Genomic DNA, 23,739 nt, shown 5'->3' with positions numbered 1-23,739 from the left:
AGGAATCTCGCCATCTGAGTCGAGGCTGCGATCTGCACGATGAATGCCCAATGGAGAGCATCTGCTGGACACGGGACAGAGCGTCTGCTGGACACGGGACACAGTCTCGCTCAGGCAGAAATGGAGCCACCCAGAGTCACCTCCAAGGTGCGGTGACCGAAGAGCAGGCTTAGGTTCAATGTTGGGGAGGAGTCCCCAGGCAGTGGGTCCTTGAGGGGACCCGGGGAAACCAGGGGCCGCCTTCACCTGGCACTTAATACTCACACACCACCTCCCTGGGTCCACCTGGGGCAGGCGAGTGCAGCTGCAGGGGACCTTCTCCTCATTCCCCGCCTGGGGAGGGGCTCTGTGTTCAGAGCTTGGGTGGGTGAGACCTGCCGCCGGGGGAGTCTGGGTGTCTGGGAGGGTGAGAAGGCCCGCAGAGTGTCCCTGAGCTCTGCCAGGGTGCAGAATAGACAGGACGCCCATTCCACGGTCAGCCATGGAGCCTGCGGGGATCTACTGGGTACCCGCTCTGCCAAAGCTCCAGAGTTCACGACGATCCAGATTCTGGGCATGCACCACCCTCCCTGAGGATTGGCACATTTGTTCCTCCTGTGACAGGGCTGAGAGCTACTGAATGCTCCAATTAAAACTTCTGTGCGGCTTGTTTGAAGTGGACGGTTTAAAAAGGAATGGGGACACCTTGGGAGGAGCCACAGGGAGTCAGGTGCAGGTGACGCCAGTTCCACTCTGGTTTGTACAACCCAGGTACCCGGGATCCTGTTCATGGCCGACAGTATGCCGGCACCTAGAGGAATGGGACATTGCTCGAAGCCGCTTCCCTTCCTCTGCCCCCCTACAAGGACACCTGATGGACCAACCCTCAAGAGTGGCCTTTCTCTACCTGAGGTGTTTCTAAGGAGGACTGGAGGCCCTGGGGTGTTTAAGTGCTTCCCCTAGCTCACCCCCGCTCCTGGTCAGCACTGGACGCTCACCAGAAAGCCAGGGTGGCCCATCCCAACCTCCAGGCACCACTTCTGGCCCCACAGACACCTTCTTTGCACCCATGGGGTGAGGTGGACAGAGCCTGTCCAGTTCTGCACAGGGGGCCCTGCTCTGCAGGTGGCCTGCGTACTCCCTGGCAGCCTGGTCCCTGCCCCACGTGTCCCTCCTGCATCAAGGCCCTTCCTGTGCGGCTGTCTTCCCTGCCCCTCTGCCCTCGGTGGGTTCTCCCCGCCAGCGCTGGAGGACCACGGCCCCGTGGGGAGTGGGTGTCTTGTTCAGCAGGTCTGGGGATCCTGGTGACGCAGCAGGCCTGGCCCTGAGCTGGTGAGACGAGCGGGTGGCTGGGCGCTGTCCTGGACTGTCTTCTGTCTCCCAGCAGCGCCCTGGCCTTCCCTCCTGTCTGGCACCTGTGGCACTTGCCTTTACCCCTCCTCCCAGTGCCACTGAGGCGAGGTGGACAGAGAGCCCTCCAGGGAGAACGTGCGTGTGCCCGTCCAGCTCTGCCGCCCTCATCTCAGCCTGACTCCCGTCTTTCTGATGTAGGGCTGAGTCCTACGTGAAGAGGCTGCACTCATATGGTGCCTAGCTCCTCCTGGGTCCCCCAATCTGCAGGACTAGACCGTGTGTCCGGGCCTGTGGGTGTGGGCTGTCCCCCTGAGCCACCCGAGACCAAAAAACACCCTACTGTCTCCAGATCCCAGGGCCCCAGACTAACAGCCATCGACACCAACAACCGCACACGTGTTGCAGAATCGACTTCCCACGATCCTCCGCAGAATCTCAAGTCAGAATTCGCAGTATGGACCACGTCCAGGAAGCCTGTGTTCCTGGACGGCCGGGAACCCTGGAAGGCAGAGGCAGAGCTCCCTAAAGCTACAGTGCGAGCTGCCCGCACCTGGACTGCGGTTTCCAGTCTGATTTACTGGCCTCCTGGATGGATTTTTACTCTTAATCTGCTCTAGTAATTGTTTATTAAGATGTGAAACACTGCCCACCGCGGCGCCGCTCCGATCCTGAGTGTCATGGTTTATGGCCCACGTCTGCACATCATTTATGGGTTAACAGTGTGTACTGTGCCCCACAAATCATCTTAATGGTCATTTGTACAGCCGGTAAGTGGCAAAACATCGATATTTGTGAGGTGAAGTAAGCACTCAGGGCTCAGGTGTGCCGTGCGGGGGGTTTGGGGTTTAAGGATCACTCTTGTTGATGGGCTGAGTCAGCAGGGTGGGGTGGGGAGGCCTGGTTCTGGCATCTTGCAGTCACTGGGATAAGCCATGACAAAACTGTGACAGCGAATGTCCCTTGCTTCCCATGAAGGGAACTAAGGAGACAGTGTTCTGGGGCCAGAGCATGAAGTCTGCTGGTCACCTCTCCCCGAGATTCTCCCCGTCCCTCATGCACCACAGACTAGGGCTTGGGTGGGTTCTAGCATGAATACTGAAAAAGGGAAATGATCCTTTCAGCCCCAGGAACGGGATTCGCTGGCCCATGACACCGGGAGGAACCCAGCAAGCTGAAAGGGACCCTGAGGCAGAGTGAGGCTGGAGCGAACCCCAGGACACCAAGGACCAGCTCTGCACTCTGCTGGGTGCTTCTGCTCTGGTAGCCCCGGCTCCTGGCATTTGGTGAGCAGCTACTACGCTCCAGGCACAGGGTCGCTCTGGCTTTCCCACCAGCTGGTGGGTGGCAGAGCTGGGACTCAAGTCAAGATCCGAAGTCCACAATCCACGGGTACTTGCTGGGTTGAGCTCTACATTCAGACAGGGGTCAGACTACTTCCCTGGATCCGAGGGAGGGCCCAGGTTGGTATTGCTGACGTAAACGTCCACAGTCAGACCCTCCTGGAGAGGACTGTCACCAACTGCCCCACTCACCTGGCCTCCACCCACGCTGGTGTCCGTGACCTGCTCCTGATGATACCCTAAGGACAAGGGCAGAGCCCAGCCTGTGGCTTCTGTCCCCTCCCCTCCTCCGCCCGCCTCTCTCCTCTCCACCTGCTGCGCATTCCCAGTTTCACGTGAAGATTCTGAGCTCTTGGTCTGCGCGTGCTGCTCCCCGGCTCCAGTCCCGCTCAGTGTCCTCCCGGCTCCCCTCTGTGAGCAGCCAGGGCTTGGGGAAGGGCTCCCCGACCTCCCTGCACTGACAGACCCAGGAGGAGGGAGCCTGGGAACCAGCCAGCGCCAGGCAGGGGAGGGCGTGAGGTCGCGGGGGGCTGGGGTCACAGGGCAGGCAAAGCCGCGCCCCCCTCAGGGACCTCCCCCAGTGGGGTCTCCTAACATCCTGTGCAGACAGAGGCACGCTGCCCTGCGACTGCGGCGGACCACCTTCCTACCTCTGGATCCTGAGGTCCCTCATATTTAAAACTGTAAAAAGCGCCAGCTTCAGACCGGGGCTGGGAAGGGGCCCTGGAGTCGGTCAGGTCCCCTCTAGATGGCAGTGGGTGACGCCCTCTGGCTTTGACAGCAGTAGGGAAGCCCAGCTTGTGTCCGTGCCCAAGACCCAAGTCCACAGCTGCCCACGTTCGTCTGTCTTCTGTTTGCACTGGACGGTGACCGAAGACCACCCCTGTCTGGGGACACACTGCGGGGCACATTGCGCCCCTGAAAATGCCAACCGAGGCCTTGCACATTTATCAGATGCCCTCTGCAAACACTCAGTTACGCAGAAAGGGTCCTTAGTCCACAGGGAAACCAAGGAAGCCTCAGGTCTGTGACCTTGAGACACACCACTAGTCGTCCCACTTCCGACACACGGGTGCTAGGAGGCATCCGGACAAAATGGAAACACAAAGGGACACTAAAGGAGTGAGCGCCGTCTGTTTACACGCTGGCCACTGACTGCAAGCCTTCCTGAGCGCTGTGAGTCCTCCTAGCAAGTCCTCCTGAGCCTGGGGCTGGCGTCAGGGACCCCTGGGCGTGCTGTTGGTGGCAGACGTGAGGGTGGTCGTGGGGATCTGCTGCAGGCAGGCCCTGGGCCCGTGTCCCAGCACCCTACAGAGGGAGCAGGGCAGCGGTGCCATCCCCTCTTGCACCCCACCCCTTCCCTCCAAGCCTCTGTTCTAGAAAATGAGTTACATGCTGTGCTGGGGCAAAGTGTCCCCCAGGTGCTGAAGGTGTGGCCCAGCCCGCAGCCCTCCGAGGAGGTGGGCCTAATGGAAGGAAGCAGGTCACTGGAGGTGGCCCCTGAGGGGGCATTGAGACCCGGCCTCTTCCTCTCTCTCTCGCTCTTTGCCTCTCAGCCACCACAAGACAAGCACGTTTCCTCTGCCACATGCTCCCTGCATGATGTGGTGATTCAACAAAGGCATCAGGGCCAACTGATCATGAAGTGAACCCTCTGAAACTGTGAGCCAAAATAAACCTTTCCTCCTTTTAAAGTTGATTATCTCAGGTATTTTCTTACAGTAATAGAAGGCTAATCAACACAGTATGAGAGAAACTTCCCTGGAGTCAGGAAAAGACAGCATTCAAAAGAGAATCTTGTCAGTTTTTTTCTCCCCTTTCCCTATTTTTAAAACGTATAACAGAATACAAACACCACAAGTATCCAGTCAGCCCATATTTAAAATTCTTTGTGAAGATGAGGTGCTAATAATATACTAGTGAGCAGAATAATTTAAATTAGTGCAGCACACAATAGAACAAAAAACTGAAATTGCTCCTCCTCACTAAAATTGTTTTGTATTTACCCCAGGGAGTTGTAAAAATGATTCTGAGATGTATTATGGAAACAGTCTACGACGATCTAATTTCTAATATGCCAGACTACATTAAGGAATGAGAATCTGGGTACTTCCTCTTCCGTTCCACTCTTGATCAGAGTACTCGTGGCCAAAAAAGCCCTGCTAGAAGTCACGACAAAACACAGGGGCATTAGGATGACTGACCCCGATGGTTAACAGGATACACAGTTAGGTACTGGGTGAACTGCCCAAGACCAGACAGAACCTGGTTTTGAATCCCAAATTCTGAGTTTCATGAGAAAGTCGTTGTTTTTCTGACTCCAGTTTTCTACAATGATTTAAAACAATCTGCATATCCCTGGTGCACCTGACAATGAGGACAAATTCTACATTCTACACCTCGTCCTCCGCGGTGGCCGCCCAGGTGCCGTGCGGATTAGCTGGCTTTCCCCCATGGTGGTTTTTTCTTTTTTTGGCAGCCGATATCTTGTGAGTTTTCAGGGAGAGAAATCAATGCCTCCAACCATCTAAATGCAGCCTGGGAGCTCAGCTTGAGACTGTGTGAAGCATCAGCCTGTGTGACGGCTGGTCATGACTTAAGGACGGAATCCTAGAGGTCGTCGCCCTATTGGCTAGACCTGTCGCCAGGCTCAGATGGAGGCCATTTCCAGGGGCTGAGAGGAGACGGTGTGTCTGCCTCCTACCCTAAAGCCTGCCCAGGAACCAACGCCACATCCAACCACAGTCCATTCTAGAACCCCAGGAGTCAACGTGTCTTGGGTGACAGAGAATCAGACAGACACTCCTCCCAGACACAGAAAACAAAATGTGCTTGAAGCGCCCCTGGGAAAGCCACTGAAGGGAATGCTCGGGACCCGTCGGAGGCACGGCTCGCTTCACCAGGCAGGCGGGCTGGCGGACGGCATCTGCACAGTTCTCTGGGCCAGGCTTGGAATGTAGCGAAGAGTGGCTGTCCCTGGGGCCCGGCCAGCCCCTGGCCAAGACTGCCATTCCCAGGGCCCAGGACCCAGAACAGCAGCTGGCTTCAGAGGCCAGAGTTCATCTTCCCGGTGACGGTGTGGCCCAAGTCGGCCGGGAGGCCTGGGGCGGCCTGAGCTGGAGAGGACCAGAGGCACATTCTCAGAGATGCGGCTGAGAAAGACTGTTCACAGAATTCCACATAGAAGACGTCATGTTGCTTCTCTACGGATGAAACCCAGGATCCAAAATGCCTGCACACCTGCAGCCCACACCACGGATAGACAAGCCACCCTTGGCCCTGAGCTTCTGTGGAAACCCTTCAGCATGCACTTGACAACATCCTCAGGGGACACACCGTGTGGTCACCAAGGTGGGCCTCTCTGTCCAAAGGCACCCGTGGCTGGCAGCCACAGCTGCACCACCTGGGAGATGGCTGGCACTGCCGCCTGCAGACCCTCCCCGCACCTGCTGCCCGGACCCCAGTCTCAGGTGGCCAGATGCGGGCCAACACCTAAAACCACTGGGTTAAGGCATGGCAAAGAACACGGTTTGTGATCCCTTCCTTGGTCACTGCCTGTGATCTCTGCTGGCAGACCCCAGCACTCAAGTCAACGAACATAGGAAAGGCCACGTAAGGCCAGCCCACTACCCAAGACGCGCACATGCCAAGGGATGCCGAAATGCGCGCACCACGGTCTCAGCACTCTGGACCTTCTGCTGGGAAACACAGGGCACACGTTTCCGACCTTGACAACGCAGCTCCATCCCTCCTCAGGCTATCAGCTCCCCAGAAAGCACTGCATTCCACCCCTCCTGCTGCGATAAGCGCCATGTGGTCATCAGCGTGGACACCTTGAGAGAGGACAGGCACCCAGAGCCCTCGGCGGCCTCAGACCCAAAGAGCCCAGGGGCGAGACAGCCTGATGGCCCTCCCTCATGGTGTCTTCCAAAGATGGACCTTCTTGATCCAGCAGCAACCCCCTCCTGCTCTGTTCTGAATCTTAAAAATGAGTGTCTAAAGGTGAGACCACCATCTTGGAAGAAGTGAGAGTTCAAGGGGGAAAAACGTGAAATCCGGAGAGGTTCTTTGACTAAGCTGAGTTCTTCCTTCCTGTGCCCACTCTGTGCTCTACAGCCACCCAGCTGCCTAGAGTGGAGCTCCAGCAGGATGCCCAGGGGACTGGCAGAGACCTTTTGTACCCAGCCAGCAGGTGGGACATGGAAAAAATAAACTTACGTTCCTCCTACAGATGCCACAAAGACGGCTCCTGTGCTCTGAGTGGACCACCAGTCAAGGTAGCCAGAGGAGGCTCTCCAAAACCGTACCTCTGCCTGCACGTCCCCAACCCTGCTCAGTGCCACTCGGGCTCCTGCAGCAGCTCTATATTTGTGGGGCCCCAGAGACCTGCAAGCAGAGAGAATTATGCAGAACCCAGACAGGACCCAGAGCAAGGACGGCACCCCCACCGGGGGACTTCACAGGATCTTGGGAGTCGCTGGTCACCAGCTGCCCCCCATCCACGGCCATTCAAGACTGTCCGTGGTCTTGAGGGAAGGCTGCTGCGGGGGCAGGGGAGGCAGGAGCTCCCTGTGGGAAGGTGACAGGTGCCTGTAGTCCCCATGGCTGGGTGACCCGAGTCAGGCTCTGAGTCATGACTCCTCTCCCACAGGAGGAGACGGAGTCCAGAGGGCAGGCTGACCAGGCTCAGGTCCCACGGCACATGGTGGCAGACGAGGGCTACGACGTGGCAGAGCCTGGCGGGGTGGGCTCCTGCCCCAGGATCTGCTCGGCCGCTGCCCCACGGGGCTTGTGAACACCGTGTGTCTCCTAGAAGCCCAGACGTCCTCTGTGCCCCCCACAAATGTCCACCCGCTTCCCCACTGCTGAACATGCCTCCCTTGCTCTGTGCATCTGGGATGCGCTGACCATGCTGAGGACCAGCTGCCCCGGGCTTCCTCTGCGAGCGCCCGCTCTCCCTGCTCTGCGGGCTCTCCGTGACGGGCACCTACGGCCACCTCACCACATTTCTTTCCTCATGCCCTGTACCAGTAAAATGTTAAACCAGGCACGTTTGGGGAGCTCGCTGGCAGCATCTGACCCGACGCCACCTCACTGGCCAGTGGAGACGGGACCATCCGGCCAAGCTGGCCTTCCCACGGGACCACGCTGCCCAGAGAACACGCAGGTGCTGCACAGAGAACTTGGTTAGATCAGGAACAGAGCAAGGCTTTAATGGGGGCACTGCAGAAGTCCACAGGACAAGACGCCAGTGTCCCCCGCCGGCCCTCCCTGAGGTACCTGGGATTAGCCACCGTCTCCACTCCCCAGGAGAACCTTCCAGGAACCCCCCGTCTGCGGGGAGCCGTGGACGTGGAAGGTCCTGCTCACAGGGCTGTCCACGTTTAGAAACACCGTTCCCAGTATTCCTAACCAGCCCTGGCTGTGGACTTCAGAAGACAGGAACCAACAGGTGCCTGCAGAGACCCAGCTTCCGGCCCGAGGGGGGGCTCCGCCCAGCCCACCCGGCCTCTGTCCAGGGGACCTCGGGGTCCTTCCTTTCCGGAAAGGGAGCTGGTGAGAGGAGGCAGCAGGTGTGTCTGAGCCTGGAGCCCCCCACCGCTGGCAGGTACCTGGGCGCTGAGTGACCTCTGTCTTGGGGTTCCCCTTTCCTCACTGCAGGATGAACGTAAAGACCGAGCCTCTCCTTCAGCTGCTTTAGTATTTGACGGTTCCTTGGTGCTAGTCCAGAATCAATAGGATTCCCGGGGCTCCCTGCTAGCCAGGCCACACAGGCCGGCCAGCAGAGCGTTCAGACCCCCCTCTACACCGAATCCGTGACCCCCTGCCTCTGCTTCTGCATTCTATCCACTGGGAAGCCCGATGTCTGTCCCACTGGCAGGACAAGGACCCCTGCACGCCCCGTTCTGCCTTGTTCTGCATCCCCGGGGCCCTGGGGTGCTCTCACCTTCACCACCCGCCAGCCTTACCCTGCTGCTGTGTCCCGAGGACGGGACCTTCCCCAGGTCTCCCCACCCCATGCAGCGCCGGCCCCCAGACCTCTAACTCTGACCATGCGGAACGTGGATCACACCACTGCACCACAGGGTCCCAGGAAGCCGCCCCACTGTAAGCCCTGATGCCCACAGCTGCCCCCCGACCCAGGACAGAGGTGCGTGGGCAGGGGAGGCTTGCTTTGCAGAGTATCAGGGCTAAAACTCCCTGTGGATTCTCCTGCTGTCCTGGCGAACCCAATCACACACCCAGGAAGAGGCCAGCTCCAGAGAGCAGACACGAAGCCATGTGCTCCCACCCAGGGCTCCTCGGCCTCTTGCACCTGCCACCATTGGGGGTGTGCTGGACAGGCATGAAGCCCCTGTGTGCCGAGTCCTGGGTGCTGAGGTCCAGGGCTACCTCGGAAAGACACTTTACAACAGCTTGAGCAGCTTGCTATTTTCTTACCTTCCGTTTTCTCCTAAGAAAGGAGGTTGGCACTGCGCACAAAAATAGAGCCATATCAAGTTCTGGTGGGAGGAAGGGGATGTCAAACGGACCTTGCTTTAATCTTCAGTCACCCTGTTTCTATTAAAGATATTAATTCCTCACTGACGCAAGTGCTGACCACATGACTCAATGCCCCAGACAGGACACTGCTGAGAAGGAGGAGATGCTACTGTAACCCGAGTCAGGGGAGTGTCATGAGCCAAGGCTGTCCTGAGCAAACCGGGACGGACGGCCACCCTGCCCACTGAGCGCTTGCTGCTTTTTATCATCTTATTCTGCTAACTATGGCCTTCTCTATTCTAATATCCTTCATCCCCAGTCTTTAGTCGTAATTCTGAACATGGCCTAAAAGGCTAAGCACAACTGTACTTTCCAGAGGCATCCACCTTCACATACACCCCAACATTTACCTGTGGGAGCCAGAAATGAAGAAAGTGCTGGGACTGACTGGATACGTTCCTGACTGGGCCGAGAGCCCCTGGAAGCCGCTAGGCAGGGCTGGCTGTGTCCCCAGCCACGTCCACCCTCCAGGGCTGGCTGAGTACTGCTCACAGACCCAGGCGGCTGACCACTCCCGTTTCCATTCCTTCCTTGTGGGGAACTCAGAGAGCGTCTAATTTGCCATGAACCATGATAAAAGATGTGAGTTAGTGCTCAACAGCTAATGCCTTATGAAGATGATGACAGGAAACCAAGGTGTTATCTTAATGCAGTGAAGACATAGGTCATACAAGGACGGTCACACAGCCTGCACAGGCTTTAGTGTTTCCGCTCTCTCAGGCTGAGATCGGCCGTGAGGTTGAATGCCAGGGCTATGGTCGACTATGCTCCCCAAGTTCATGGGCTGGAGACTCAGGGCCTGACGCACGAGTGTTGAGAGGTAGGGCCTGGAGCAGGGGATCTGCACCCCTTCTGTGGAAATGGGTCCTTGTCCCAGGAGTGGGTTCCTGAGAGAGTGATGCCTGGCACCTCCCCTGCCCTTCCACCTTCCACCATGGGGTGACACAGCCCAAGGACCTAGCTGTGGACCTCCAGCCTCCAGAACACAGAAAATCCAGCTCTCTCCTTCCTAAGTCATGCAGTCGCAGGTCTCCCGTTAGAGCCGCACAGACAGAGCTGCACTCTGAGGCCCGTCAACACAGGGCCGGGGCCAGTGCTCCGGGTCCAGAGCAGGTCTCCCCTGGCAACAATTAACACTGGGCTGGAGTCCTCAGGTCTTCTGAGCTCTCTTCCTGAGGAGATGGGTTCAGTTCTGTCACAGTGGTAGCTGAATTTTGCCATGTTTAAGCGAGATTCTGAGCGACTCCCACCCTCTGGGGGTGACAAGGAACAGGAAAGACCGTGCTGGCCCTGCGTGCAGGCTTGTGGTCCCCGCCACCGGAGGCCGAGACGGGGGACCGCAGAGCCCAGGAGTCCTAGGCCTGTTTGGATACCAGAGCGAGCCCATCTCAAAACAGGCAGGAGAGAAAGGGAAGGAGCAGTCTACATGAATTAGGTGGGGCCAGGACTTGACCACACCATGTCTGGACCGGAGCCCCGTGCTCGTACGGCAGACTCAGGCTTCGAGGAGCCAATCACCTGTTCACAGTGCTGTCTGCCTCTCTCCCTCTGGCCATTTCACTGTGGCCTTTGGAGGGTTAATCCATCAATTTTTGCCAAATCCTAAGAATCTGAGTTTGAGGCATGCAGGCGAGGTCACCTGCCTCTGTCACACCCCTCACTCAGCCTCAATGTGTGAAAGGAACTGGAAATCCTTTTAGTTTTTTTCAATAAAAGCATCAGGCTAAGGTTCGACTAAAATGGCGCACGGCTGCTCTTTCACAGTCGTAACAACAAAACCTCCAAACAGATAGAAGAAGAGAGGCTCCGTTTGTCTTCGTTCTTTGAATCCATTCAACACGTCCCTGGGTCCACACTGAGGGAGGTCTGACTGGCAGGAAATGCCAGGGTCTGTCCTCTGGTTGTGAATAATGGTCACTGAACACTCACAGCCTTGGTCGGTTCTCCTAGATCAGGAAGAGGCCAGCCAAATCTTTAGAGCCCAGGCACACAGAGCCAATGGGACCGACCACCTCGCAGCATCATGAGAGCAGAAACCTGATGGAGAAACACTGCTCTTTTCCCTTGGGGATGGAATTTCCATCACATGACGCCTGTCGATTTTCAAAGTGCTTCCGAGGACTGAGAGAGAAGGATCAACACAGCAGAGGAAGAAGGGAAAGTCCTGTCTGCGCCCGAGGCCAAGATGCAGAGCGAATCCTGGAGGCCAGGTGGGCGGGAGGAGGCACCAGGGATGCCCGGTTGTAAGAAGGTGCCCTGGGAAGGCCTCCTGCTAGCCAGGCCCTAGACGCCTGCTGGGCAGTCTGGCCAGTGAGACTGTGGGGGTACGGCAGGAACGGGGCCGGGTGACCAAGCAGAGGCCCCAACTCTACAACTCACTGGTGACCGAGCCCAGGGAAGCCCTCTCCCCAGATGACATTTCCTCCTGTGGACAGTGGAGACTCGGGACCCATCCCAAGAGTGTGCATGGACAGACAGACATCCCTGGGTGGAAGGTTGAGCCTGGGAGCTGTGTGGCCCCTCAGCAGGCCTCATGGTCCCTGATCATGCCTAAACCCAGGGCATCCATAAAAGCCACGCCTCCCGCCTCCGTGACAATGTGCCATCAGACCAGGATGGCTCTCGACATGGTGTGAACAGCAGCCCAGGGTATGGCCCAAGTGCAGGTTCAACTAGGTAGGGCAAAGCAGCCCCCGGGTAATGCTGGACAGACCCAGGGGTGCTCGTCCGATTCAGTCAAGGAGCAGTGAAGGACGGGGTGGGTGGAAACTGCCAGAGCCACACCATGTCGCTGTACGGGGGCACGAGAGCAGAGAGCAAGCCAGGGGGCACCAGCACACAGATTCTACCAAGTCATCCGAGGCACAGTTGAGCCAAGCCAAGCCGCGGCATGCTGGACCAGGGACCCCTTGCCATGCAGGGGAGGTGGCTGTGAGCAGGTGGCTGCGAGGGTCCTCACAGTGGCACAGTTCAGTGGATCAGTGAGAGATCCCCAATCAGGAGACAACCGTGGGGCTCATCCAGGTGGACCCCAGCACCTGGCCCCCCACTCCAGACTGTCCTGAAGGAGCGGAGCCCAGCACTGGGATTTCCTCCCGTCCCCCGCCTCTTAGCTGCAGGTGGAAAAGCAGAGTGTGCACACATTCCTGTGCCTCTAGCTGTTGCTCAAGTCTCCGCCTGTGTCACCTCACTGATGCCGAGCTTGGGGACCATGAGATCCAATGGGCTTTGTCACAGGTATCAGCTAAAAAGGAGGCATCAGGGCTATTATGGAAATTCTTCAAAACTGAGGACGGTGTGCCTGAACCTCCTCCTAGGGCCTGAGGTTGACAGAGAAAGACAGAAGGAGCTGGGGTTGAAGTCTGGGCAGGCAGCAGGCTCAGACTGCTCCGAGAGAGGGGCTGTGGCCCTTGGAGTTCTCCGCTCGGGAAAGAGGTCCCACCTTCACGCATGAGAGATGGCAAACAGGTGGTAAGACTTCCTGGCCGGGGGACAAAGAACGGGGGTCCATGAAGTTAGCTAAGAGGGTGGAAGTCACTCAGATGGTGTAGACACATACTAGTATAGGCTGGACAAAATCATCTGTCACCAAGACGGGACCGTGCCCCAGGGAGGGCCAGAGCCTGAGGGCTGTCTCACCCCACATCGTCACCCCAAGAGGTGCACTACATGCAGCCCTCAAATCCTACCATCAATGTGCACACGAGCTCCTCTTTGTCTCTTTTTTAATACAGATGACAGTTTTAGCTTTAGGCCAACTGTACCAATTTAAAGAACTACATATAAACTCCAGCAAGCTTGCACAGAACCATCTTGGAACAGTGATCTTAGAAGGAAAGCGATGGCTTTGCAGTTTAACTGTCAGGCTTGCGCTAGCCCTTCATGCCTCAACTACTTCAGAAACTCTTTTGAGATGTGCGTGGAACAGTGGCTCATTTGGATTTGAGTTTTCTCCATTGTTCCATTTACTTTTCCTGAGCAGGGCTAATGGGCCCATCCTTCTCCACAAGCAGGCCAGCTTCTGAAACGAGCTATAAAGCAGAAGGTCCGTTCACGGTAATGCATCTGGGTCTGCACAGCCTTGCAGTTTACAAGCAGCTTTCACATGCATTTCCTGACTCGATTGTGGCCTGTGGCTCCTGAGAGCAGGCGGATGACCTCACAGCCAGGTGGCATCAGTACAGGCGTCGGAAGTCGGCATGTCGAGCCGGTGTGTGAGTGTTCTATACCTCCAGCACCCTGCAGACAGGGCTGCTACGTTCATCCCTGTGAGACCACCTGCACACGGTACAGTCTTCCCACACACACCAGGAGTGAGAGGCCTGCCACAGCCCAGTGACCTTCCTGTTCCAACCTGTGCTGCTTCCCCTCCCGGGACACTCCCCAGTGCCTGCAGGCAGTGGGCGGGCGGCATACTGTCTGAAATCTTCTCTGTCGTCTAAGGAATGACTGAGCGTCATTCTCTTCATGGCACAGAATACCACCCAATAGAAAGTTCTAGGCCAAAGGAAAACTGCCTTCCCTCTCTGGTTGACCCTTCTGCACTCAGTGTGCTTCTTGAAGTGTCAGAGTGTACAGAGGGCAAAGGTCAGACAGATTGGGCCAATTCTGCCCCAATAAGAACTGAGGGGAAGCAAGCCCTCCCTCTGCTTTTCCTTCCACAAACGTATGCCTGCTGCATGGCGACGGAGAGCAGCCTCAGGCCTGTCTCCTGAGGCTGCCTGCAGGAGGAAGCTCCTCCGCCAGCCCAGCTGTCTCTGGCCTTCTCCAGTCCCTGCTGCAGCTACCAGGAGGTGGAGGCCGGCGGGCCACCAGAGCTCCCACGCAGGGGCTTGGCCCGCCCAGAGCAGGATGCCCTGATGCGTGGCAGAAAGGAAGAGGGAGAGCGGGCGATGGAGGACACCAGCAGGGACGCAGGTGTCCGTCTGCTGGTCAGAGATGCCGCCCCGTGGAGGCATCTTATTACACAGGTGGAGGGACAGTGACACCTGTTTCCCCAGATGCGCTGGGTCTAGGAGCCGGCTCAGTGGATGGTCATACTAACAAGGCTGCCTGGGGCTCAAGGAGTGCTCAGTGAATTTTTCGCTTTAGTCAGCTTTTTTGCTGCCGTGACTAAGGGACCCCACCAGAAAAGCCGCAGAGGAGGGAAAGTTTCTGGAAGGGCTGACGGTACAGAGGCGCTAGCCCTGGAAAGCTGGCTCCACTCCTGGGGCCTCAAGGCCAGGCAGAGGAGCGTGGCAGAGGGAAGCCCCTCACGGGAGATCGGGAAGCAGAGACTCCACTCTCCAGACACCAGACACTACCCCAAACCCACGCCCCCAGAGCCCCCTCCTCCAGCCACACCCACCACTTCCGCTGCCACCCAATCCCGCCACCCAGTCGTCCCATCAGGACCCACTCACTGACTGGGTTAAGACTCTCACCACCCAATCACTTCTCCTCTGAACCTTCTGGCACTGGCTCACACATGAGCTTGGGGGAAACCTCACATCCAAACCATAACAACTTACCAAGAACAGATGAATATTCCCTTTCCTGAAATTCCAGGAAATTCCTACACTGGCCAGTTTAAGCTCAGACAGAAATCCCACTGGCTGATTTTTCTCCCCAATAATGTGGACCTGAGATGGAGTCTCTACCTGCTGGGAGTGTATCCTCTGTTTTACTGTAGAACTGAAGACATTGGAGGTCATGAGAGGATCCCTCACAATTGCTGGCCACTGGCCACTCAGGGGCACTGAGCACCTGAAATGCACCTGTCTCAGCTGAGAGGTGACAGGTGTAAAACACACCTCAGTTTCACAGACCAGGTGGAGAAAAAGAACAAAGCCCTTCACTGATATTTTCTATGTAATAAGAATAAGATTTTGGATATGATGGGATAAATAAAATATATTTTAAAACTGACTCCACCTGTTCTTTTTAATTTTTAATGTGGCACCTGACATCCTGTCATTTAGGGTTCTCTTGTGTTTTCATTGGTGCCCGGTGCCAGGTGGCACCGTCACTACTGACTCCAGAAGGTAACATGATGCAGAGAACGAGGAGGAGTTGTAACCTCGTCTTTGGAAATCAAAATGTCACCGGTGTTAGAGCAAAACTACGTGGAGGGGGGCAGGGGTGGACAAGTGCTCTATTTTCATCCTTACATCAAAACAGCCTATTTTTTTTACATGAAATAGTTAATCATTGGGTATAATTCTTGCTTTAAGAAACCAGTAAGGCTGTTGGTGAAATTCACCAGCGTGTTCTCTAGAGACTGCGCTTCCCATCCTTCTGTCCCCACCTGGTCACCTCCCCAGCCAGGGCAGCTCCTCCTCCCCTGCTGGCCTGGGGGCACATGAGGATCAGCACCAATGTCACAATGACACAGGACCCAGGCAGAGGGGGGGGGCTGCCAGGAGGGTCCCGTGCCCTGCCTGTGCTCACCCTCCGTTTGGCAGTCCTCCGTGAGCCAATGTGAACGGTCCCTTAGTGTCCCCACCTCAGTGACCAGCACAGCGGGGCTCGCTCTCCTCTAACACAAGCACATGATGGCAGCGAGTGGCACTGGATGGTCACTCACTCCATCTGCTGCACCTAAGAAGCAAAAGCCACATGCTGAGTGACAGAGCCCGGGTGCGCTCTGGGTCCAGCCTTGCAGGGACACTTCTCCTGTGCCCTGACCTCTGCTGAGGCCCCAGCTCCTCAGTAAATGTCATCAAGGGACGCTCTTTCCAGGAGACGTCTCCTGGGTGCAGATTCTTGGCAGAGGACCTTTGGGGACGTGATGCCGGCTTCCAGTCTCAGAAGTGGAGGGTCGGGGTAGGGCACCCAGGGGCTCGCTGACGGGGGAGCAATTGACCTGTGGCTTATAAGTTTTGTCCCAAGATCACTGTCATCGTTTCTAAATTGAGTCCACCTCTTGAGAGGATAAAGAGGGAAAGGAGCCGGCATTCCCACACATCAAGAGCGACCGGGAGGAGGTGAATTAGGAATCCTAGGTCCTTAAGAGCTTTCACCCACATTTCCGGATGCGCCTGTGGAATACCCAGTCTCTGAATATTTTCACTGCCATCAAAAAGTGATTTGAGATCAGAAGTAAGGATGCTCCCAAAGGGTAGAGCTTCTACAAAGCTTTTGGAAATTTTTAAATCTGAGATTTATCTGAAATTCAAGACTTTGGATCAGCTCAAAAGCTACTGCAGAATTAAAAGGCATTTTGAGTCTCCTTCATGAAATGATGATTTCACTGGAAAATATAATCTTGGTATTCATGGGCTGGGAACATCTCCCACAGGTCCTGTGAGTGCACAAACACGCAAGCCACCACAGGTGCACACACCTACAGACAGCCGCTCTGTGGACAGTCACCTTTACTTTTAAAGAGTTTTTCTTGGCTCAATTATTATCTGTCATCTTAACTATTATTTTCTCATTCAAACAAAGACACACAATTATATAAATCTGAAACTTTCAGGGAGTTATTACAGAATAAAAATACACTAATAAAAACTTCTAATCACATTCACTACTGAGTTCATAATTCTCTAGAATCTAAATTCAGCAATCTCTGCCCTGGCAATTCAGAGTTTACCTTCCATACAATGCTATAGACCCGCTGGCTGGCTGCAGGTTCATAACAGTATCAGTACAGAGCTATGCTGGCATCTCAGCTGCAGAGGATTTTTTTTAAACACCTTGATTTATTTCCATCCAGTCTCTTTGTTAAATATTGTTTGAAATAGTTAAAAACATATCCTACATGCATCAACCACATCAAAGTTTATAGCAGCTCAACTCACAGCAGTTAAATTATAGAAACAACCTAGGGTCCCCTCAACAGGTGCATGGATAAAGGAAATGCGGTACATATATACAATAAAATATTACTCAGCCATAAAGAAGAATAAAACTATGGCATTTCCTGGTAAATGGATGGAGCTGGAGAATATCATGCTAAGTGAGATAAGCCAATCCCAAAAAACCAAAGGCTGAATGTTTTCTCTGATATGTGGATATTAATTCACAAAAAGGGGGGCAGGGCTAGGGAAGACTAAAGGTACTTTAGATAGGTGGAGGGGAGGGAAGGGAGGGAAGGGGAGATGGAGGTAGGAAGGACAGTAGAGTGAATCAGACATTAGCACCCTAGGTACATATATAACTACATGAGCAGAGGGATTCTACGTCATGTACAACCAGAAGAATGAGAAATTATACACCGTCTATGGATGAGGCACCAGAGTGCATTCTACCGTCGTGGGTAACTAATTAGAACCAAAAAGGAGATACAATTAAGGATTTAAAAAAGTAACCAGGATCCTTAATATCCAAGTGCATCTCAGGGTTTCATGCCCTTAAAAAGCCTACATAAACACGACTTTTCCCTTCTTTTCCTTTTGTTGGTTCTTCTTGAGCATTTGGACAAGTACACTACAACCAAGCTGCAAGCGCCCTGGGTGACCTTGGCCTCTGTCTCAAGGAACAGTCAAGAACTGCCCTCCAGCTGCAGCCTGCTTCTGCCTGGCTTCAGGGCAGCATTCAGGAGAAGCCAGGCATTTCTCTGCAGCCCCGCAGCTGGGACGTGGGGACCCCCCCCCAGAGGTCGCGGCCTGTCTCTGCCTTCCACATGCTGCTGTGCAGTGAGCACCACCCGCAGTGCCCGCAGCGACAGCGGAGCGTCTGCTGGTGTGGAAGCAGCACCACTCTGCTCTGCCTGCAGGCCTGTGGGATCCAAAGCCGGGTTCTCCCGGGCCACACCCCACTGTTTGGCCTCACACCCCAGTTTCCTAATGCCTTCTTCTTTGTAGGAGAACATTACATCCTGTCACACCCTCGCTCTGTCACCCTGTCACCTGAAGTCCCCAGAACCTGGGTTACCCCACCGGGCCTGGCAGAGGGCCTCTGGGGCACACGTCCAGAGCCACCGTCCCCTTCCTCCTGCCTGGTGCTTCCCCACCTGTGGGCGAGAAGACAACACAGACCTGCCAGATCCAAGTCGCCTGCTCTCTGCACCAGGCATCTGCCACCTCATCACCGTCTGAGGAAGGCTCCTGGCTTCTGCCTCCCAGTGACATGGAGGACTGGGTGGGGCCAGGCCCTGGTCACAGCTGTCTCCAGCTCACGTTCCTCTCATCCACACAGCCGGTGAACGAGGGACCCTCACGTTCGTCACAGATGGGAGCCACCGCCAGGCGGTGCTGGGGGTGAACGGCTGCTGCTTCTACAGTGGGGAAGGGGCTTCAGGGCCTTGGGAGAAGAAGGGCCGCCATGATGCTTTGGGCCTCAGGGAGACGGAGAGGACGGGGCGATTCAGATGAGGGTTGGTGTTCCTCCAGGGTTCCCAAGACTTGATCCAGTTGTTCAATGACTCATTTGTTGAATAAATAAATGGATAAGATCACAGTTTCTCAACTTCATGGGTCACTGGCTACAGGAGGTTTAGAGAGGAAGACGTCCATCCACTGATTCACTTAGCACACAGATTAGCTGGTCAGACACCGAGCTTTGAGCCTGGTGTTGGGGACACAGTAAATGACATCACGGTGGTGTGTCCTTCAGAGGGACAGAGCTGGTGTCAACAGAAGGAAAACGGGTACCACGTCAAGGTCCTGAGCCCTTCCCTGCCTGGGCCCTTAGCCCAGCTCCACTCAGGGCAGAGCCCAGGTGGGATCCTGGGAGGGTGGCATGGTGCCTCTGGAGCCCCCTGGGGCCAGCGAGCTAACCATGCTCCAAGAGTTGTCCTGACCCTTAGCTAAAGCCGCTGTTGGGAACACAATTCCACAATCCCCAGTTCTGCCTTTTAGAGCAACACAGAAAATAAATGAAGACTAAAACCCTATCTCTTTTATACAGTTCGACTACCCCTCAACAGTGAGCTGCAGACACCCCGGAACTCACCCAGCTCTTCTCAGCCACCCAGCTCCTCCAGTGGCCCTTCCGCACTGGGCTGGCTCCTCACGCACCCCGCTGCGCTGGGCCCAAAAGGGCTGCCCAGCACCAGGCGCCACAGCGGCTTGGTCAACACCCGCGTGCAGTTTGAGCACCGAGTTTATTTCTTCTGAGGTGCCTAATACGGTGCTGCCCTGAGACAGACTACAGGAAGACCACAGGGACCCGCAATCCAGGATCCCCAGACAAAGGAGGGCCTGAGGCGGATATGGGAAGAGTTCTGGTGAACAGGGCCTCAGAAGGATCCGCGAGCCAAGGGCTAATGACCCACACACTTTTAGTTCAGATTAAGTCTGTGAACCAGTAGCATCCAGATGTGCCAGCACTGTCCCCTGACGTGCCCAGTCCCTGGTTTGCGCAGGTGGTATCCAGAGCTCCTCTCCTGCCCCCCCTGCCACCTCCCCACACCTGTTGTGTACCTACTACTGGAGCCACCTAAGAGGACGATGAGACTGAAAATGACCGGCCACAGAATTCCAGGGCAGCCATCCTCTGTTGATTGCTCTTTAGGAATCAGGGAGATGAGCAGCCGTCACAGCCCCTGTTTCCCCTTGTTTCAACAGCAACTCAGTAAGTCATTAATTACTCAATATGAAGAGTCACTCTGAACTCAGTCGGCACTGAGGGTTGGTACAAAGAGAAAAGAATACTTGTAGACAAGTATTGGTATTTTTACCATTTCTCAGGATTACTTGATGTGGAGCAGGGGTTATGTTCTGAACTACGATTGGCCAGCTGTGTGATTTGGGTAATTCACTGTACCTCTCTGAGCTTTCCTTTCTGCAATGTAAATTAGACGGCTGGATTAGATGCCTGGTCTGAGAGCTGAGCTCTGACCTGCTCTGGGGCCCTGCTGACGTGTCTCGGGATGACAGGGAAGTGGTCTCACCGTTTCTTGTGCCAGTCCTGGTTTATTTCCTATGGGAACTCGTGTTATGAAATTAAAGGTTCAAACGTCACTGGGCAAGATGGTCTAGAAGATGCCTTAAGGGCCAAACATTCCATGATGTATATGCAGAAGAGTCCCCTTAGAGGGACACGCAGGCCCTTGTCACGTGAAACATAGAAGCTCCCCTCAGCACCCTGCTGGGGTCCTACCTGCCCATTCAACCAGTGGCCCCTGGGCTCCCCTGGTCCTTCTCTGACCACAGCAGGCCAGGCCTGGGCTTCCAGACACGGGATCCGACCGGTTGACCACGGAGCCTCGGTAGCAGGTGGTAGAGCTGAGACGGGGCCAGGGGCACCCGGGCCACCCAGCAGCCCTTCTCTGCCCCCACTGGCAGGGCAGAGGCAGGGTCTGTCCTCCGCTCCCTGGCACCAGGAGGGTCAGTGAGATGCGTCACGGGAGCTTTGGAGATGCCAAGGCTGCTTTCAGTGATAGAATGGTTCTTATCTGCCCAAGTTCTCTCGGCAGTCCGCCTCATTCTTTAATCACATGTGGGCCGACTGGAGTGGTTATTTTATCAAAGTCAGAGCCAGAAATTCTAACTGCCTGGAGTTTTCCCACAGACGCCCCTCTGGGTACCAGGAAAGGTACACGGCATGACAGGTGTGTGGGTGCCACAATGTCTCAGGATGCCTGGCCGCCTCCAGGTGCCCTTGAGTCGGCTTGCTCTGTGAAAGCCAGAAACTTCCCGTATCCGTCCTCATCCATCAGGGGCACGACTGGACTCAGAGGCACACTCACAAAACGACCTCTCCATGCCCAAGTCGCTCTCCCCAAGTCCCCCCGCGTGGACCAAGGGTGCCAGGCCTGGCTTCCCCTCCTTCTAGAACTGTGTGACCTTTGCCACTTCCCAGCAGTGAACCCTCCCTGAGTCTCCCTGTCTGCGCCCACCCCTGGAAGCATGGGGGTGCTCTGCCCCTCCTGCCCAGCTCCCCCACATATTTTGCAATTGTCAGAACCACGTCTTCCTCGGAGCCAGCATCTCCCGAGTGGAGGTATCAGGGACGCTACTGGAATGTCTGCTCCCCTCTCCACCCAGGGACGTGGTTTGAGGCAGGTAGTCAGTGTGAGGACTTCAGAATTCCCAGAGTGAACGCTCTCAGAGCTCCAAACACTCGAGCAGGAAGAAAACCCCGTCCAAAAGAAGAAAAGGGAATCTGCCCAGGAAGTTAAGACCACATCACTCCCACTCAAGGCCACCTCTGCCGCCTAGGAATGTCTGAAAGAGAAGAAAATGGGGACACAGCTGGGCTGCGGGGCTGTGATGTCCCTCCTTGCTGTGCATACAACCTGTGCAGAGGGTTCAATCAGCCCTTTCAAGAGAAAGGAGCCCATCATCTTCAAGAGCAGTCCCGTGAGCATGTCGGAAAGCAGACTCTCGCCTTCCAGAGGGTTTGAAAGGGCCCCCGACACAGTCTCGGTTTTGATCAGGGGACTGACACCTATGCTGTGGCCCTCCCAGCCCCGCGGCACAGGCAGCACGGCGGGGTTCAGAGCCTGTGCTCAGGCTGAGCTCCGCAAGGTGAGGGGTGCAGAGTCCCACAGCGCTTCAGGTTGCAGAGGCACTTTTTTTTCAGTTCCTTAAGGGGGTCTTAAATGTCTTAAAAAGTTGATCAGATGCTTCCAGGCGATGATACAGAAATGGCCATGAACATTCGATTAGCTGGACCCGACTTGTGTCGAGTGCTCTCAGAAGCCCCTGTGGAGGACGGGATCCAGGACGCCACTGCTCTCCAGCCGCCACTTCCGAAAACAGACAGCACTGTCCAGCTGGACCTGCAGCTCCAACGCAGCGTTGGCGAGGGGGTGGCTTCTCCTGCGAAGGGACGGTCAACTCTGTCACCATAACGGCCCCCCGTGCCCAGACGCAGAAGGCACAGCAGGTCTGTTCTGCGGTCCTCGCCTGATGGAGTCCATCTCTACCGCAGACTCAGAATAAGCAGGTACTGACAGGACGCACCATCTGTCCGCTCTCCCGGAGGTGCCAAGGCTGTCCGTACGGTGACCGCAACGTGATTTTTCATTAATGACCATGACTAAACTCCTATTTTTTTCTTTCATTAGCTCCACCACAACCGGTACCTAAAGTATCCACCCATAATCCCACTGAGGTCCTCGGCCTCTCGGGAGTCACGTGCTAGGCCACCTTCTGCATTTCTTTACGGGCTGGATTTGCCTCGGTCACTTAGCAAGGCCCAGGTGGAAAAGCTACATGGCAGTCCCAAAGGAAAGAGTCAGGCCCGTTCCAGGCGCCCAAGGAGATACAAGGACAAGGAGGCAGTCCTGAAAAGTCAACCGCAAATGGACCCAGAGGAGGACACAGGGAGGAAAGTGTCCGAAGTGACCCTTTCCCCGGGGGCTGCGTTGAGACTGCTCCTGCCCTTTCCGTCCGTCCGCCTCTTCCAGGAACTCAGATCTCACGGTCAGGAGGCTCCAGGTCCTGGCCACAGGCAGCCTCCCACAGCGCTGGGCGTCCTTCCCCTAATCTCCTGCACAAGACCACGTGACCCAGCTGAAGCTCAGAAGAAGCCATCTGAGTTCACGCCGTCTCTCCAGAGACGCTGCGGCACAACACACAGCACCCGTGGCCTGTCCACAGCGGGGTGCCCAGCAGGCGCTGCTCTCCGCAGGCTCAGGGAGAGGCACATCTCTGACTTGTGTTCTCTTCCTCGGCTTTTGCAGCTCCAGCCTGGCACACTGGGGATTCCTCAACGAGGGAGAGGGAATGGCATCTACTTTGATGCCCGATCCATTAGCGTCACCCATAGGCAGGGCTCAGTTCTGTGGAGATTCATGCCGCAAGGCCCAATGAGGCCCACACCCGGTGACCGCTCATGGCGATGAGTGGTGGGCAGCGAGCTGGACACTTCCACGTCACATGGGGGCTGGAGAAGTCTGGGTCAAGGTCAGTGCAAAGCATCCTCCCACTCTCAGGTTTTCTGCGTCACATTTGAAGGTCGTGGCTAAGCCTCCCCTGGCAAGGTCAGCGGGGGAGATGGCAACAGGAAGCCCCCACTCAGCTTTTAAAACGACCACAGCTCAGCGAACAGTACCCAGGTTGAGAGTTCGGCCGGTGCCTACAGCTGCTCTGTCCCCCCAGGCCGTCGGGGCTTCCGTCCAGCTTCCCACAGCTCCCCACTGACTTGTTTAGTAAGTGCCCTGACATGGTCCCAGAGGCTGGAAACCGCCTCTTCTCTCTGTGACAAGTCAAACGCCCCCTGAGGACAGCACCACGCCCATCCCTCTCCTCCCGGGACCCCTCCACACCAGGGCCACCTCTGGGCCCCCAGGCGGAGCCCTTGTTCCGTGCCCCCAGAACACCCACACCTTGGGGTCCTCCCTGAGACCCTCCTGCTTCAGCTCCCTTCGCACCACGGCGCACCCCTCCTCCTGGCGCTGGGAGTTCCCGAGTCCCAGGTGTGTTCTGAAAGGACTCTGAGAACCGGGGGTCCCACTCTTTACCCAGCCCCCGAGAGTCTCAGGGAATGGGTTGGCATGGAATGGAATGTGGATTCTAGGAGCAGCCGTGAGTTTGGATCCTGACTTCTCAGTCCATCCTGCCTGCTCTTCTCGTCACGGAACCATGTTCTTCAGGGTTTCCTCCAATATTTTTTCCCCTAACACCACATCACCTCAACTCTAGATGCC

General features: G+C 55.9%; 1 protein-coding gene across 5 annotated transcripts in view; it reads right to left on the bottom strand.

Moving 5' to 3' along the window:
• Positions 1-23,739, bottom strand: part of Dpp6 (dipeptidyl peptidase like 6) — an 860,191-nt gene that overhangs the window by 405,737 nt on the left and 430,715 nt on the right. The window lies entirely within an intron of this gene.

The sequence above is a fragment of the Ictidomys tridecemlineatus genome, chromosome 2 (genome assembly GCF_052094955.1).
Source record: "Ictidomys tridecemlineatus isolate mIctTri1 chromosome 2, mIctTri1.hap1, whole genome shotgun sequence".
Lineage (NCBI taxonomy): Eukaryota > Metazoa > Chordata > Mammalia > Rodentia > Sciuridae > Ictidomys > Ictidomys tridecemlineatus.
This window is presented reverse-complemented; position numbering and strand designations above follow the sequence as displayed.